The following is a 19,047-nucleotide window of genomic DNA, read 5'->3' on the forward strand; positions in this document are numbered from 1 at the left end:
AAAAGGATAAAGAAGATGTGGTATATATACACAATGGAATACTACTCAGCCATAAGAAATGATGAAATTGGGCCATTTGTGACAACATGGATGGATCTTGAGGGTACTATGCTAAGTGAAATAGGTCAGAGGGAGAAAATCAAATATTGTATGCTCTCACTCATAAGTAGAAGATAAAAATGACAACAAATAAATACATAGAAACAGAAATTTGGTTGGTGGTTACCAGATGGGAAGGTAGGTAGGGAAAGGGGTGAAGGGGGTGATTAGGCACATATGTATGGTGATGGATGATAATTAGTCATTGGGTGGTGAACATGTAATCCACACAGAATTCAAAATATATTAGGATACACCCCTGAAATTTATATAATATTATAAACTAATGTTACTACAATAAAAAAAAAAAAACAGAAAAACGTGTTGAATTCCACAGACAAAAGAGAAAAAAATGTGCTGCAAGATGTTTCCTACTTCTCTACTTGTAACTGAATCTCTTTGTAGTTTATTTGTGTAAATTTAATGCTCACTATTTTTTGCATTTTTTTCTGGATTTTTAATATTTTTTGACACTTCTGAATTCAGCTATCAATTCTTATATCATTTACCTGTAAATTCTTGGGATTTTCTTCACATAATTCAAGCCATCTTTAAGTAATTACTGTTTTATTCCTTATTTGACTTATTTTTTTGTTGGTTCATTGGTAGGACATTCAGAGAAATGTTAACTAGAAATGGTGATGGCACCATTTTATTTTGTTTTTAAAATGAATTTTCTCAGTGTTTAAAATAAGCATAATTATTCCTATAGTTATTTTTCCCCAATGCTGTTGTTTTAGTTTAAGGAAGCTCTTTGCCCATTCTACTTTAAGATTTTAAATTAGTGAACATATATTAAATTTTATCTACATTATATTTGTTTCTATCTAGATGGTCATATTAGTATCGTTTCTACTTTAAACTCTTATTGTAGAAAAACTAAATAACTGATTTCCTCATATTAAATAAACCTTGCAGAACTATTCAACTTTCTGCTATGCATGTCTGAGGAGATTAGCAGATCCTATTCCTACCCATAAATGCATAAAACTGGACAAAATTGTTAAAAACAACAACTTCAGTCTTCTGAAAATGATCCAAAAGCAAACAACACATTTAAAATCATTTACCATGAAAAGCTACTACGAATAGCAGGATGTTACTGCCTTTTGCCTGGACTTTCTCCCATTCCTCCCTGGTCCATACTGTTCCGAGGGCAGGGCTGGCCAGTAGATTTAGTAGTCTGGCTGCCAGAGTAAATAGATTTGATCTGGGGCAAAAAGTGAAAAGCTGCTGGTTTGGTGGTTAAATTGGCAAATTCGATAGAAAACAAAAGGGAACAATCCACTGCTCTGCTGGCCTGAGTTTATGGAACTGGTTATAAGAGTGGGAGACCAGCCAGAAATTTCATGGGGATATTCAGTATATGAGAGAGCCATATAAGGGATAGATAAGTTCTCCAGATACCTATAGCTGACTAAGAAATTATGTGCATACACAGAGTAGACCCATGAGAGGCCCACAGAAAGTAAACATTAAGGTGAATGGATACACTGTTCAAACTTCAAGTGGTTCACAGACCCACACACAGATCCAAAGACAGAGGGTCAAAGCCTTATAGGCCTGAGATTTTTGACAACAAGATCTGTTTAAATAATTGGCTGATCACTTATCTTTGTAGACACAAGAGCAACCCTTAGGAAATCAAGCAAAGTAAACTAAAAATAACAAAGCATAAGCAGATACCTCAGTGACTACACACCATGAGGAAGACATACTCATAATTTAAATTCCCACAAGTTAAAAAATCTTCAGAGGAAATAGAATTAAGAGTTGCTAAGAAGTATTATCTAAATTTTTCATTTTTCAAGAAAAAAATGAAGAGACATGGAAAGAAATGCAAAATTGAGACCTATACTTAGGAAAAGAAAAAAAAAGCCAAGCAATAAAAACTGAGTCTGAGTAGACCAAGATATAGATTAGCAGACAAATATTTCAAAGTAGCTGTTGTGAATATATTTTAAGAATTATAATACGATATGAAGACAATGTCTCATAAATAAGAATCAATCAATAAATATAAACTATAAAAAAATCAAATGAGAAAGTTAGAGTTGAAAAGTGTAATAATGAAAATTAAAAGTTCACTGGATGACAAAAGATATGGAGCGACAGGAACTCTCATTCATTCCTGTGGGAATGCAAAATGGTACAAACACTTTGGAAGACAGTTCAGCAGTTTCTTATAAAACTAAACATACCATTACCATATGATCCAGCTATCGTGCTCCTTGTTATTTACCCAAATGAACTGAAAATTTACGTCCACAAACAAACCTGTATATGGATATTGATTGCAGCTGTATTTCTAATTGCCGAAACGTGGAAGCAAACAAGATATCCTTCAGCAGTTGAGTGGATAAACTGTGGTACATTCACACAATGAAATATTATTCAATACAAAGAAGAGATGAGCTATCAAGCCATGCAAAGACATGGAGGAAGCTTAAATCATATTACTAAGTGGAAATAGCCAATCTGAAAAGGCTACATAATGTATGATCCAACTATAGGACATTCTGGAACATGAAAAACTATGGAGACAGTAAAAAGACGAGTGGTTGCCAAAGGTTAGAGAGAATGGAGAGATAGATAAGTAGAACACAGAGTATTTAGGGAAGTGAAACTACTCTGTACAGTACTACAATGGTAAATATATGTCATTACACATTTGTTCAAACCCATAGAATGCACAATACCAAGAGTGAATCCTGATGTAAACTAAGGACTTTGGGTGATTATTATGTGTCTGTTTAGATTCATCAATCATAACAAACGTACTACTCTGGTGCAGGATGTTGATAGTGGGGGGAGTTGGGCATGTGTGGGGGCGGGGGTATATGAGAAATCTCTGTACTTTCTGCTCAACTTTACTGTGAACCTAAAACTGCTCTGAAAAATAAAGTTTATTAATTAGAAAAGACCAACTGTAGTAAAAGTAAAAAAAAAAATCACTAAATGGGCTCAAAAGTTGATTTAAGATGGTAGACTTGAAGATAGATCAATAAGAAATATCTAATTGAAGAACAGAAGAGAGACAAATAAAGATTACACATACATGTGTATGTATATGAAAAATGGGAAAAAACAGAGTTATATTGGAGAAAATTTTCTGTTTTACCTGAAGTAGATTGTGATTAGTCAAGGCATATATTGTAATACCTAGAGCAAAATTTTGTAATATTGTGATAACTAGAGCAAAAATTTGCCTCTGTTCAGGTTGGCAGTGCTTCCAGCTAGATGCCAGCAGTGAGAAAGTATTGTGTGGTACTGGCTTCCCACAGCCTCAACCTTGAGTTTCAATTCCTTCTCTCCTCTTCATTCTACTCAGGCTCCTTTAGAGCAGAAGCTGACTGACACTCTCATAGTGGTCTAGCAGATGGTACCCTCCTGGCTTGGCAGATGTCTAAACTGACTTCTTCTCTTACAGAGCACCTTTGTTTGGTACTTTGAAGATAGCTCTCCACCTAATCATTGGAGATCTCCAAACTGAACACTCTTTGATGTGTGCAAATACATCTCCTTTTCCTGATCCCTCTGTATCCCTGGGTATATTTCTAAATTCTTTCTTTTCTGTTCTTTCCCCTCCAGCTAATGCTCTTGGACAGAACCACTCAATAACCAAACTTCACGTTTAGAGCAGCCAGGTAGTCACAGTCACTCATAATTTAGATTTTTCAGGCATGATGCAGACACAAGTCATACCATATCCAACTTCCAAGAAACCCAAAACATCTTATCCAAGTATTCTTCCTGAGATGTCTTTCTCCAGACTTAAGGAGAAGATAAAGTATCTAACTTTTCCCCCCTAGGCATAGGAGAAGATACAAGTCCCGGGACTCTAATAGCTCTTCAGAATCATCTTTTAATAGCTACCTCTTCTCTTTCACTCTGTAACCAATTTGGAGTTGGCAACAAAAAGTTGCGAAACCAGTTTTTGATGAAGTCCTGGTTTTGGCCATCATTTCCTTTTGCAGTATAGGTAGTCAGATCTATTACCTTGAGAACTGTATCAAAACTGAGGCAGTCAAACTCCCATTTGGGCATCTTATTATATGAGTGTTGTCAAACCCAACTTGATCTCAAACTTTCTTAGAGCATATATTTATATATTTGTGCATAATGTGCACAATGTTTGATAGTCTCAGTAATTCCCTTGATCTATGCCTTTGATACATGTTAACCTACGCAAATACCTCATTACCAGCCTTCATTTACAGGAAGTTTGGGATGATTCATCCTTTACAAGAAAAAACCCTTGGTCATTCTTTCCTCAGTGCTGCTTTTCTCCACTCCAGTGTTTGCTTGACTTCTTCTTCCTCTTCTTCTTTTTGGTGAGAAAGATTACCCCTGAGTTAATATTGGTGCCCATCTTCCTCTATTTTGTATATGGAATGCCACCACAGCATGATTTGATGAGCAATGTTTCATCTGTGCCTGGGATCCAAACCCCGGGCCACCAAAGTGGACCATGAACTTAATCACTACACTACCGGGCTGGCCCCTGTTTACTTGACTTCTGATCTCTAATTACTACTTCTCTTTTGGTCCCCACCCTCATCCTTTGGCTTACTGAAGTAGATAACTTTTTCTCTTTTACCATTTTTTGGTACTTTTTGAAAAACATGATTTTCCACCAATTGTCTATCTCTACTGGCTTTAGAAATATTTGGGTAATCGCTCTACCCATTGCTGCATTTGCATGCTAAAAGTCTAGTACCAATTTTTGCTTTGCTTTGGTATTCCCAGACATGCCCTAGGCTCATGAAAAGGTGCAGATAGAATTGAGCTACTCATCCAAAACTTGATACAACCAAAGGAAATGTACTTACTGAACTGAAGCCATGGTGATCATTTTTACATTTGATAAAGACGGACTCAGAGAAAAAGCTTCCGATCAGGTTATAAATTTTAGTAGCATAAGGATGAGCGGATATATTCTGCTTTTGGTGGAAGTAAATTTATAGAAAGTATTGTGGAGATGATTTATTACAGATAAAAAAAGTAGATCAAGAAAAATGATGTATCTGTTCATTCATATTTCTGAACATACAATTATATTTACTCTGATTGAAAAGAGAGGCAACTTTTTAACATATGACTGATCTTCAAGTCTCCAATGAACCTGTATCAGGCATTTAGTGTATTATTGGCAAATGGTATGAATTGTCGATAATACATCAAAACTATACATGTTTGTCTATCTTGTTGATTTCCCACATCTGTTTTCTACTTTTGTTTTTTGTAATTACTGAATAATCTGACAGATCCTCTATAAAAGTAAAATATTATTACTGGGAAAATATTCATAGTCAAGTCATAGTGCTTTAAGGCCATAAGTTTACATTCTATAGGTTATATAGAAATAATATCAAAAAAGATTTAAATTCTACAAAATTTTGAATGACTTACTTGGCTGTACTTTCTTCTCTTTAAATAGTTTTTCACAAGTTCTGTAGTTAGATTCAGAGTGTAACTAGGTAAATCGTTGGTCAAAGTGCATAGAAAACTTCCTTAAGTCATTTAAGCACTTAGTTTGTAGCATCAAAGTTTACAAACATCTCACTCTCTAAAATATTTAGCAGAATAGGGAGAATTCATTATTTTTCTTCACAGATTAACATTGGAATTTGCTTCAACAGGCCGCTCTGTTGTCATATAATTAGTCTTATCATCAATTTGTCAAATGGCAGATAGCATGTTCCCTTCCACCCACTTAATGGTACTTAAGACCCCACCAGAAACTAATGAACTCACAGCCATATTTATCTACAAATTGCAGTGAAGCTGGAAAAGCCATCTCATTTCTTCTAGTTCATTTGTTTTCTAGAAACAAACCACACACAGCAATACTTAATTCCAGAGAATTTTAGATTATCAACTGTTCAGAATTCATCTTATCAACTAGACAACTTGAAGAAGAAACCATAATCACTGCTAGCATGCCTAAGAGAATGATAACTATACTAGATGATTGCTAAATATCTATTTGTTTAATTGATATTACATTGTACGTTGTAGACTTGGCCAGAGGGACGAATGAGATCAATGACTTCTCTCAGAATAGAATCATTGTCTTATTTTTTCAAGCATTTATAATTTTCTCATTCATGAAAATCTGCTCAATATTTACATTATATATACACTTAATTGAAGATAAAACTTAGAAACAGTTATAGTTTTTCCTCAATATGTAAGGTGACAATCACTGTAACCAAACTATAGAAATAAACTGAGTCACTTTGATTTAATAGGGTGATATAATTGGACTGTGCATATAATGTTGATTAATGTTGATCATTTCTGGTAAAATTTTTATTAATTAGAAACAAACTAAATTGAACTCTTAATTAAATGGAATATTTTAAGCCCCCATTTAATCATGTTTGGAGAAAGGAACAGAAGACAAAATTCCTAAACAAACCAGAAGTGAAAATTTTGGATTGAAGAGACTTAAAATAATAAAATTAATGTTTATTGAGTACTTACTATATTCCAGGTTCTGTATTAAATACCTTCTCTGCGTTATCTAACAGAACACAGGAACCAAGCTTTGAAATACATAGGGAACTTAAATAAATTTTCCAAGGCTGACCATTGGTAAATTTTGGCGTGAACTAACACTGCCTGATATTGAACCTGAGTTCTTAATGAACATATAATACTATATCTATTAAGGAAAAAATATAATTATTATAGTCTATTCACCAAGGCAAGAATAGATAAGCCCAGTTTAGATATATTTTTACCCAGGGACAATTTTTGTGCCAAGTAAGCAATTAAACAGATGAGCTTTTTGCCAAAATATGATGGCTGAATGTGTTTTCTTGTTTGCTATTGTTTTTCATGTTCAAAAGCAAGTCTACTAATGGTGCTGGTAACTGTGGGCATGGATGTGACTGCAGATTCCGGTTAACAGCAAGCCCTCCCAGAGTCCTTTCTTGGAGGTTTGTATTCATGGTGACTATTTGCTGCACTTCGAAAGTGATCATCTAACAGTGAAAAAGAAGGAAGCAAAAGCAAATGAAAGGAGTAGCCAAAACAAAGCTCACCTATGATCCCTGGGTAAATGACATGCAATGCTGTGTCTAAGACCCATAAAGTGGGGAAACTGATTGGACTGAAAATAAAATATGTCATCAGCTCTAGTTATTGCAAATTAAAGAAATTCAGTTAGATCAGGCCAGCATGTTCTAGAAATTAAAGTTCTAGATAAAAATAACAATAAATTATATTTTCTATATAAAACAACCTTTTAGAAATTCATTTGAAGCTTCTGGTGTCTAAAAGATAACATAGAGTCTTTTTTATGCTCTTCTTTGCTAAGCACAACTGTAAACTTTGGAAATGGTGAAGGGACAACCAAAGGAGACTTCTGTCAAAAAAGGAGATTTCTTTTTTCCACTGAGGGATACTGAGGCAGGCAGGGAGAACCAATAAGAGGGACTCAATCATAGGAAGTGTCCCAGGCCAGTGCCTCTTTCTCCTTTAGCCTCTCCTACCTGGCCATAGACAGTGGGGCAGGGGTAGGAGGGAAAGGAATTGGCAAAAAGAATACTGAGGAAAACACATGTGAAAATGGAGGCAGAGATCAGGGTGATATGCCTACCAGGCAAGGAATGACAAAGATTGCTATCGAACCACCAGAAATTAAGAGACGCATGGAATAAATTCTCCTGCACAGCCCTCAGGAGGAACCAATACTGCCAATGCCTCAATCTTGTATTTTTAGCCTCCAATATTGTGAAACAATAAATTTCTGTTGTTTAAGACACCTAGTGTGTTGGGGCCGGCCCAGTGGCACAGCGGTTAAGCGCGCACGTTCCTCTTCGGCTACCAGGGATTCACCGGCTCAGGTCCTGGGTGTGGACATGGCACCACTTGGCAAGTCATGCTGTGGCAGGCATCCCACATACACAGTAGAGGAAGATAGGCATGAAAGTTAGCTCAGGGCCAGTCTTCCTCAGCAAAAAGAGGAGAATTGGCAGCAGATGCTAGCTCAGGGCTAATCTTCCTCAAAAAAAAAAAAAAGATTCTCAAATTTAAGTGCCAACTGACAACTTGAAATTAAAACAAAACAAAATAAAACAAAAACAGAAAAAACAAAAACAAAAAGACACCCAGTTTGCGGTACTTTTTTACAGCTGCCCTAGTAAACTAATACAGTATCTGATACTCAAGACAATGATATTTGAACGTTGGGAACGTAAAAAGATCTAAGTGAGTTTTCCACATTTCATTCAACATGGTAAAATGTTGACTAAGTCAAATATGTATATTGTAATACCCAGAACAACCACTAAAAATACTGTACAAAGAGAAACACTCAAAAACACTGTATATAGATCAAGATGGAATCCTACGAAATGTTTATGTAACTCCAGGTTAGATAAGAAAAAAAGAACATGAAGAATCAAAGGAAACAAATAGAAAACAAACAATAAAATGGGAGACCTAATGGCAAACATACTAATACTTATCCTAAATGTTAATGGTCTAAATATACCAACCAAAAGACAAATATTGGCAGTCGATTAAAAAAAAGTGACCCAGCTATAAGCTGCTTACAAAAAACTCACTTCAAATTCAATGACATAATAGTTAAAACTAAAAGTATGACAAAATTATGCCTTGCAAATATCAATAAAAATAAAAGTCGAGTGACTATATTAATATTTGATAAACTAAACTGGAGAGGAAAGAAAATTTCTAGAGTCAAAGAGGTACATTACATAATGATAAACAAATCGATCCATCAGGAAGATGCAGTGATCCTGAAAGTATACATATCAAACAATAAACTCTCAGAATTCCCGAAGTCAAACTGTTAGAGCCAAAAGAAGAAATAGATAAATCCACACTTCTAGTTGCACTTATAGTTACTCTACAAACTGAGACAAATATTAATTCATAGAGTTTCTTAAATAGGGATCTTTTACAATATAGAAATGTAAGTAAAAAGAACCTGCTTACATGTATCACAAGAACTATAGCATTTTTTCACTATCCTGAGATAAAATTGATAAGATCCAGATATAAAAGATCTAAAGGCATGTGTCTGTTTAAACATTTTTGTGAAGTTGAGACAATGGACCGACCCTGAATGATCAGATATTTCATTGACCATTGTTAGATAAGCCTATGATAAACCATATTCTAGCTATTTGCAAATTGTGAAGCCTTCACAATAGGCCACTATTATCAAGCAAGTTCATCAGATCACTAGATTATTTAGCATAAGACACCACCAATTACTAACAAAAGACAAGATATTTTTCTGGAAATAACTTAGGTAGAAACTGTTTTTCAAATGCAATTTAACCTTTTAATATAAGTTCAGAGTGCTTTGAATGTTTGACCTACTGTGGCAAAAAAATTTTGAGAATCAATTCGTCCTCTGACAAAATATTTATATTTATATACTATTAAACAGTCAAGGAAATAGTCAATAAATATGCAGATAGTGTCAGCCGTGTCTAAATGCATAGATTGTTACCCCTTTAAGTATTTTCATGGAAGTAGTATAGTGGCTCTTTTATTATTATTTTATTGTTATCATTATCATTTATTAAAAATAATATATAGATCTAAGCAGATCAAAGAGGGGAAAAATCACCTTGAAATAAATAATTGTTTCCTTGGACTTACCTGATTTGTGCAGACACTAGCTTGCAAATTATTGATGTTGGGTGTATGGATTGGTGTCGTTCTTTATGGCTATCGAATTTTCTTAATGACACTCATGTTTTAGTGGACAGACACCTCCAGGCACTCAGTAAATACTTATTGACCAGCCAAGTCACTGTTCTTCATTCATTCTCCTATTAAAATATATTTGGTTCTTTTCCCCATCATATCTAGGATCTTTTAATACAGTCATTTTGAGTTCACCATTGTCCTTCCTAAAGAAATCAAATGTAGGCTTACCATATGCAAATGCAAATACTTAAAAGACTTATGGAAGAAAAATAAAGAATGGGCATTTGGATCAACATTGTTGAAGTAAGTTTATCACCAAGATTCTGTCATGAACATAGCAATGAAACAGATAGATAGAATATGAGTATTTTATTTAGTTTCTCATTAATTTGACTATTGTTTTATTGTTTTCAATATACTTTGAGTGCTTTATTGCTTTTTCACCAAAATAACAATATTATATATGCACTCTTTGTTTTTTTTAAATAAATCTTCCAACCTTGGAAAAATCACTGCAATTCAAAGGTCCACACTTGCCCTCTGCTTGAGGACAATCCTTATGATAGTTAATCATGGATACAATATGATATTCAACATTACTGTTTGGCAAATATATCCTTAAATGTCCTAAAATTTATGATTCAGTGAACAAATACACTTTACTACTGGTTTCATAGAGTTTCATTTTACTCAACATCTCAATTTGAAGGTTTACTGTCTTAATATGAATTATTTCAATAATATCAGTGTATTTTTTTTTACCGATTTTGGGAGATATGACATAGTTTTCAGACAAGAGCAACCCAAAAGTACCAAATTTTAGTCTTCTTAGGTCAAAGAAGGACTGTTTTCTGGTTATAGATATTTAACAGACTTATAAGTCAAAATGAAGACTGTCAGTCCTTCCCTCTCACACCAGGACATTCCTTGGACTTAAATGAAAAGAATGAGCGTGGTATCTAGGAAGAAGATTAGAAAGTGAGGAACGGAGTAGAATTTCTGGACAGGATTATCAGTCTTGCAAGGACAGCTTTCAGGCCTCTCCCAAAGTTGTGAAAATGGGAGAGATTGCAAACTTCACTCATCTGTCTAGTTTAGATTTCCAGTAGGTCAAGGAGGGCTGTGACCTCCCTCACGGTAAAGACTGGGATCCAAAATGCCTCACAAGTTGCCTATGAACTTGAAGCATTGAAGATATGGATTCTGCTAGCTAATGCTTTCCTCTGAAGGACACTGATTTTTGTTTTGGCCAGCAATTTTATAGGCTTACCTCCAAACCCTACTGTCGTTGTCAGCAGCTGAACCTTCTCTCTTCTTTCAAACATTCACCTGTTGCTTTTCACTGTGTACCTTGGAGTCGTCCTGGAACATGCACAATTCTGTGATCATCCAAAGATTTGGAAGGAATTTATTGATAGCTTTCAAGCTTCCCCTTCTGTGACTCCCTTTTTCCTAGGATTTACCCCTTCACGTTCCAAACACTCTGGAAGCTATTATCACAAACCTCCAACTTCTCAAGCCAGTAAAATGGTGAATTTCAGTTTAAGTTCCAGCTTCTTTTAAGTAAAAAATCTTATAACTCCAGTTTTTCCCAATGTAGTTTTTCTTCTTTCAAGTATTGAACCTCCTGTGCTTTGTTAATGTTTTTTCTAGGGTTTATAATTTTTGTATTTGGAAGGGCTAGTCTTGTTTGAGTTGCTTTACCGTTATTATCTTTTACTATCCTTGTAATATGCTAATAGGTACTAAACCTTCCTATTTTTGATTTTTGATCATGACAACGACATGATTTTCAGTGCTTGATAAACTATTTCTTCAGTGATATATTTTAATTATTTATCTTTATTCTAATTTTGCTCTATTTGCAGATTCTTGAAAACGGATTCCCTTGGAAATATTTATCTGACAATAGGTACTATACACTTCAAAACTGTTCCTACATGACTCTACACTCCTCACTTGTGGTCACGTATCATTTCTTCAGTGGCTCTCTGATCCAAGTGGTATTACAGAATAAGCGATGATTCAAAGCCTTATTAACCAAAATGTGGTCTGTGGATCAATTTTTTGTCTGTTTGTTTTTTTAAGACATTATTATTTTTTTAGAGAAGTTTCAGGTTTATGGCAAAACTGAGAGGAAAGTACAGAAATTTCCCATGTACATTCTATCCCCACATATGCATAGCCTTACCCATTGTCAACATCTTATACCGGAGTAGTACATTTGTTACAACTCATGAACCTATATTGAAATATCAGAAACACCCAAAGTCCATAGCTTACATTAGGGTTCATTCTTAATATACATTCTATGGATTTGGACAAATGTTTAATGACGTGTATCCACCATTGTAGTATCACACAGAATAGTTTCACTACCCTAAAAATTCTCTGTGCTCCATCTATTCATTCATCCCTCCCGAACCCTGGCAACTACTGATCTTTTATTCTCTCCATAGTTTTGCCTTTTCCAGAATGTCGTACGGTTGGAATCATACAGAATGTGGCCTTTTCAGATTAGCATCTTTACTTAGCAATATACAGTTAAGGTCCTTCCTTTTTTTTTATTGGCTTGATGGGTTATTTCTTTAATATTGAATAATATTCCATTTTCTCGATGTAAATGGTTTGTTTATCTATTCATCTACTAAAGAACATCTTGATTGATTCCAAATTGTGGCAATTATGAAAAGATGCTGTTATAAACACCCATACGCAGGTCTGTGTGCGGACATAGGTTTTCAGCTTATTTGGGTAGATACTAACGAGCATGACTGCTCCATCATATGGTAAGAGAATGTTTAGTTTGATAAGAAATCACCTATCTGTCTTCTAAAGTGGCTGTATCATTTTGCATTCCAAGCAGCAATGAATGAGAGTTCCTTTTGTTCTACAACCTTGTCAGCATTTGATGTGGTCAATGTTCTGGATTTTGGCCATTCTAATAGGTGGGTAGTCATATCTCATTGTTGTTTTAATTTGAGTTTCCCTGATGACATATGATGTGGACTACCTTTTCAAATGCTTTATTTTTTTTAATTGCAAAATTAATGTAGAACACTTTGAGACAAAGACTTAGAGCTTTCATTTATGTGCAATCTTCAAAACCTTCAAATAGACAACTTAAATACAAATGTCTACTTTACATTTTGCAGCATGTAATTACATATAAAGTTATGAAGGAAAAGAAGATACATGGTAGAAAAATACAAAATGTGGGTGAAATTTTTGACATTTTTAGTTAGCTTATAAGCAATAAGATACTAAATTAGTTTCCAAGATAGGAAATAGTGCTTTTTGCTCCCTATGAATACCACCCTTATTAATCCATTTGCCGGTTGAGTACAATTTTTAAATGTCATGGTTGATTTGTGAATTGATGCCCACTATAACAGTTAGATGCTGAATTCTACCATGACAATACTCATTTTGGACACTTTTTCCAGTTCAGGTGTAACTTTTACTTATTAATATGACACTGCAGGAATCATCATTATTTTAATGATCTTTAGAATGTGACAATTTGCTCTATGATACATGCATTATTACCATTCTCACTAAGCGATCTGCCAAGTGATTGTCATCTAATGGAAAGAAGGCAGAGGACACCTGGGGTTTCACGATAAAAAAGGGACTTAAATGGTAGAATCTGCCTACTATGTAAAACATTGAAAATCAGACTTTTAAAGATAGAAGAATGAGAATACCAAAAGTGAAGAATAATTGAAAATGAATGTAACTATATCATATTATATTCTCTTATTATATTCTTTTCAATTTCTGCCTGGACTTATTTAAGAATCCTTGTAATTTCTTATTTGATTTTGCTTTTTAATCTTTACTAAGATCTTTCCATTTGTAAACTCCTTCAAATAACTATGCCATGACAAATGGAGACCATATATATATATATATATATATATATATATATATATACACATATATATGATCTTAACAAAGAACTAGAAATACATAATGTGGTAAATGCAGTTTTCCCATTACAGAGTATATAAATGACTGGAAGGTAAGAGAAGTGATAATTCAGCTGCCAAGCTGTATTACTCCACTGAGAGGACTAATTGCTCAAAACAACCAACCACATCGCATAATTCTCATCTAGTTCATTCTTCCTCTTCTGATAGTAATTCCAGATGTCAGCCCAAACCTCAGTAATTCATGAAGTTTGAGATAAGAATGGAGCTGTGGCCTTCTAACTCTTTTCAGATTTATCTTGTTTCAGTGTAGACGCAAAATATATTTTTCTTTTTTAAAAAATTAAACATTTCCATCACTTCAAAGTAAAACCCCATAACTGTTAAGCAGTTTCTCCCCAGTTCTCTCTCTCCCCATCACCACCCCCTGGCAACCACCAATCTGCATTCTGTCTCTGCGGATTTATCTATTTTAGGTATTTTTTATAAGCAGAATTATATAATATGTGAGTGTTTGTGTCTTATTTCTTTCATTTATCATAATGTTTTTGAGGTTCATTCCCCCTTGCAGCATGTATCACTACTTCAGTTCTTATGGCTGAATATTATTCATATCTATATCATCACTGTTTATCCATTCATCTGAAGCTAAACTTTTGGGCTATTTCCACCTTTTGGCTTTGTGAGCAGTGCTGCTATAAATATGCATGTACATGGACTTATTTGAAGATCAATTTTCAACCCTTTTGGATATATATCTAAAAGTGAAATTGTAGGGTGATATTGTAATTCTATGCTTGACTTTTTGAGGAACCAACAAACTGTTTTCCACTGCGACTGAAACATTTTACATTCCCATCAGCAATGTACAAGTGTTCTAATTTCTTTACATTCTTCCTAACACTTCTTTTCTTTTCTTTTTGTATTGTAATCATCTAGTGGGCATAAAGTAATACCTGATTGTGGCTTTGATTTGCATCTCTCTAATGACTAATGATGTTGAACATGTTTTTTAGTGTACTTGTTGGCCATTTGCATATCTTCTTTTGAGAAATGTCTACTCAAGATCTTTGCCCCTTTTTGAATTGGGTTGTCTTTTTGTTCTTGAATACTAAGAGTTCTTCACATATTCGGATACTAGACCTTTTTCAGTTATATGATTTCCATGTATTTTCTTCCTCATTGTAGTTGTCTTTCTATTTTTTGATGATGTCCCTTAATGCACTAAGTTTTTAATTTTCATGAAGTCCAACTTACCTGTTTTTTCTTTTGTTTATGCTCTGGTGTCTAGGAATATCTAAGAATACATTACTAAATCCAAGGTCATGAAGATTTGCCCCTATGTTTTTTTGTAAAAATTTTAGTCTTAGCTCTTATATTTAAGTAAGTGATCCATTTTGAGTTCGTCTTTGAATATGGTGAGAGGTGGGCATTCAACCTTTCATTTTTTCCCTTGTGGATGTCCAGTCTTAGTACCATATACTGAAGAGAGTATTTTTTTCCTCATTAAATAGTCTTGTAGCATCAGCGTAATGCTGGCCTCAAAGAATTAGTTAAGAAGTGGTCCCTCTTCTGTTTTTTTGAAGCGGTTGTGAAGTATTAGTGGTAATTCTTTAAATATTTGGTATATTTCACTAGTAAGGCCATCATGTCCTGGGCTTTTTGTGTTGGGAAATTTTTCATTATTGATTCAATTTCTTTACTTGTGATAAGTCTGTTGAGATTTTCTATTTTTTCTTGAGTCAGTTTAGGTAATTATGTGTTTCTAGAAATTTGTCCATTTCTGTTAGTTTATCTAATTTGTTGGCTAATAATTGTTCATAAGATTCTCTTATAATCCTTTTCATTTCTGTAAGATTGGTAGTAATGGTCCCACTTTCATTGTATCACAAATAGACCTGCTCTGCATGGAATGCTACAGAGAGCCCTGCATGCTAAAAGCCAGTATTATTTCATTTTTAGTTTGTAACTCCATTTTTTATTTCCTATATGATTTAAAAGTCAATGCATAAAAAGTGATTATAAATCTATGTTATTGGACACGTACTATATAAAAATGTAATTTGTGACAACATAAAGGCAGAGGGGATAGAGCTGTGTAGGAGCAGAGTTTTTGAATGCTATCGAAGCTAAATAGGTGTCAATGCAAATTACATTATTAGAAATTTAGAACGTTAATTGTAATCCTAGGATAAACACTAAGGAAATATCTTAAAAATATGCCCAAAAGAAAGTGATAATGAACTAAAAATAGTACACTACCAAAAAACCAACCAAACACCAAAGATGATGATAATGGAGGAAATGAGGGACAAAAATGATGTAGGATATAAAGAACACAAATTTTTAAAACAGCCAAAATAAGCCCTTCCTTATCATTAATTACTTTAAGTGTAAGTGAATTAAACCCTCCACTCAAAAGGCAGAGATCAGCAGAATGGATAAAAAGACATGATCCAACTATATGTTATCTACAGAGACCTGAATTAGATCCTAATACACAAGTAGGTTGAAAATGAAAGGATGGAAGAAGATATTCGTGCAAACAATAACCAGAAGAGAACGGGGAGGGTTTACTAATAGAGACAAAATAGACTTTAAGTCAAAAAATATTGTTAGAGACAAAGAAGCACATTAAATATTGATAAAAGGGCCAACTTATTAAGAATATATAACAATTATAAACATATATGAATCAAATAACAGAGCCACCAAATATAACTAAGATTAAAAAGAGAAATAGTTCTACAATAACAGTTGAAAATTTCAATACCCTACTTTCAATAATGCACTGAATATCTGGACAGAGGATCAATAAGGAGATATAGGACTTGGACAAAACTATAAACCAACAACAATACTGTTTTGTATATTTGAAAGTTGCTAAGAGCGTAAACTTTAAAAATTTTCATCACAAAAAAACTTTGTAACTGTTTGAGGTGATGGGTATGTTACTAATCTTATTGTGGTAATCACTTTGCAATGTATACACATGTTAAATCATTACATTGTACATCTTAAACTTACACAGTATTGCATGTCAATTATATCTCAATAAAGCTGAGGAAAAAATAAACCAACTAAATCTACAGACATAAATAGAATGCTCCACCCAATAAGAGCAGAGTATATATCAAGTGTACACAGAACCCACTCCAGGATAGACTATATATTAGGCAACAAAACAAGTCTAAATAAATTTGGAAAAATTGAAATTATACAAAATGTCTTCTATGACCATGAAGCTAGAATGAATGAATGAAGCTAGAAATCAATTATAGAAGGAAAACTAAAAAATTCAAAAATATATGGAAATCAAACAGCATACTCTTAAATAACCAATGGGTCAAAGAGCAAATCACAAAAGAAATTGGAAATATTTGGAGAATGAAAACGAAACGTAGTGTACTAAAACTTACGATATGTAGGGAAGGCAGGACTTAGATGGAAATTTATGGCAGTAAATTCACACCTTTTTTGAAAAAGACGAAAGATCTCCAATAAATAACCTAACTTTACACCTTAAGTAATTAGAAAAAGGAGGGCAATCTAAACTCAAAGCTACCAGAAGGAAGGAAATAATAAAGATTAGAGTGGGGATAAATGAAATAGAGAATGGAAAAAAAACAGGGAAAATCAATGAAAACAAAAGTTGTTTCCCTGAAAAGATGAACAAAATTGACAAACCTTTGGCTAGACTGAAAAAAAAAAAGAAGAGAAGAACATAAAACAAAGAAAACATAAAGCATTGTTAATATTCTAGCTTACATTTAAATAAGTAACGGAGATATGAAAAGAAATACACAAAAAAATTTGTTTTGGTTTATTTATTGTTTTACCATTCTAGTCTGTTATTCTCTCTCAAGGTTTAATATTTAACAATATATTTTGAAGGCTTTGGATTACTTTTGTAATGTTAAAAAAATGTGTCCCTTTAGAAAAGGAACTAATATTCCTGTTTTACTTTATCCGTGTATGTCAAAGAAAAAGTGTATATAACACAAAAACTTACACGTTACCCCCTTATTGTTTTGATTATGTACAATTCCTCTGGTTTCTTTCTTCTGTAAATAAAGATTTAGGGAATAAATTCTATAAAAGAAGTTTACAAAGCACATTTTAATTCTTGTTCTGATCAGCTGTTTTCTTTCTTTCTTATTATATATGCTACATGTGTGCAAAACTAAGGCATAAAAGCAACTTGACTATTAACAAGGAATCAGGAGGCTTGGGCCTATTACTTCCTTAAGAGTCACTTATAAATGTTTCCTTTCTTTTTGTTTGGGGGATGGTAACATGTCTAGCAAAGCCCACCAATTAAAAGTAGCTAAAGAAACAGTGGAAGGGCAAAGCAGGTTGTTCCCTGTGATAATTTATCTGAGGTTATTCCCTATTCAAGTCTTGTATACATAATCTAAGATAATTTAAAGTACATATATTCAGAGGAAAATTAAAAATTAAACTGATTTTCTCATAGTACATGCAAAGTTTGACAAATATGACAGTGTTTTTTGAATAGTATTCTTTGATTTGGATTCCATAATAACATGGAACAAAGAAATCACCTTGTATTCAATATCAAAAAGATCAATTGTAAAATTTATCAAATGTTGATCTGACATTCTTCATTTAGCTATGTATAATATTTTCATCATAGAACAGTAAATGTTGCACTTCAAATTTCTCAATATTTTTTAACATTACATCATTTTTTCTTCTTTAAATTTTTATTCCACCAATTTAGGTTTTTATTCCACTTTCCCAACAAAGTTAGATCTTAATGTAATATATTTTTATGTTTGAAAGTTTATTAATGATCATCGTATCATATTTCTCAGCAATAAAACATGGATATATATTATAATTTATTACTGTGAAATCTCTGTAAACATAAAGCGCTAAATGGTTAACAATATTTTCAAGATTGAGCCATCATGCAATATTTGGGATAAAATTGATTAAAATCACAAATATGTTATCAAACATGAAAAATAATTATTAACCAAAAATAACTATACATGCATCCTGTTAGTAAATAGATGATGCTTTTCTTTCTATTAGTTTATACGTACATAGATAAATATTTTTTATACTGGAATGAGATGAAGGTCAACATCAACTTTCTTCTCAGTTTTCATTTTGGAAAATGTAAACACTGAGAGATATTCACATCAATAGGTAAATTTGAAAGTTGGAAGATTAGGTAGTAGATAGATAGATATAAATCAATTGATCACACAGTTCTTTTAACTCCTTCCAAGTTATATGCTAAAAATTCCATAGTAAGCTATCGTTAAAGTTTACTTTCAAAGATCTG

Source organism: Equus caballus, chromosome 4 (genome assembly GCF_041296265.1).
Source record: "Equus caballus isolate H_3958 breed thoroughbred chromosome 4, TB-T2T, whole genome shotgun sequence".
Classification (NCBI taxonomy): Eukaryota; Metazoa; Chordata; class Mammalia; order Perissodactyla; family Equidae; genus Equus; species Equus caballus.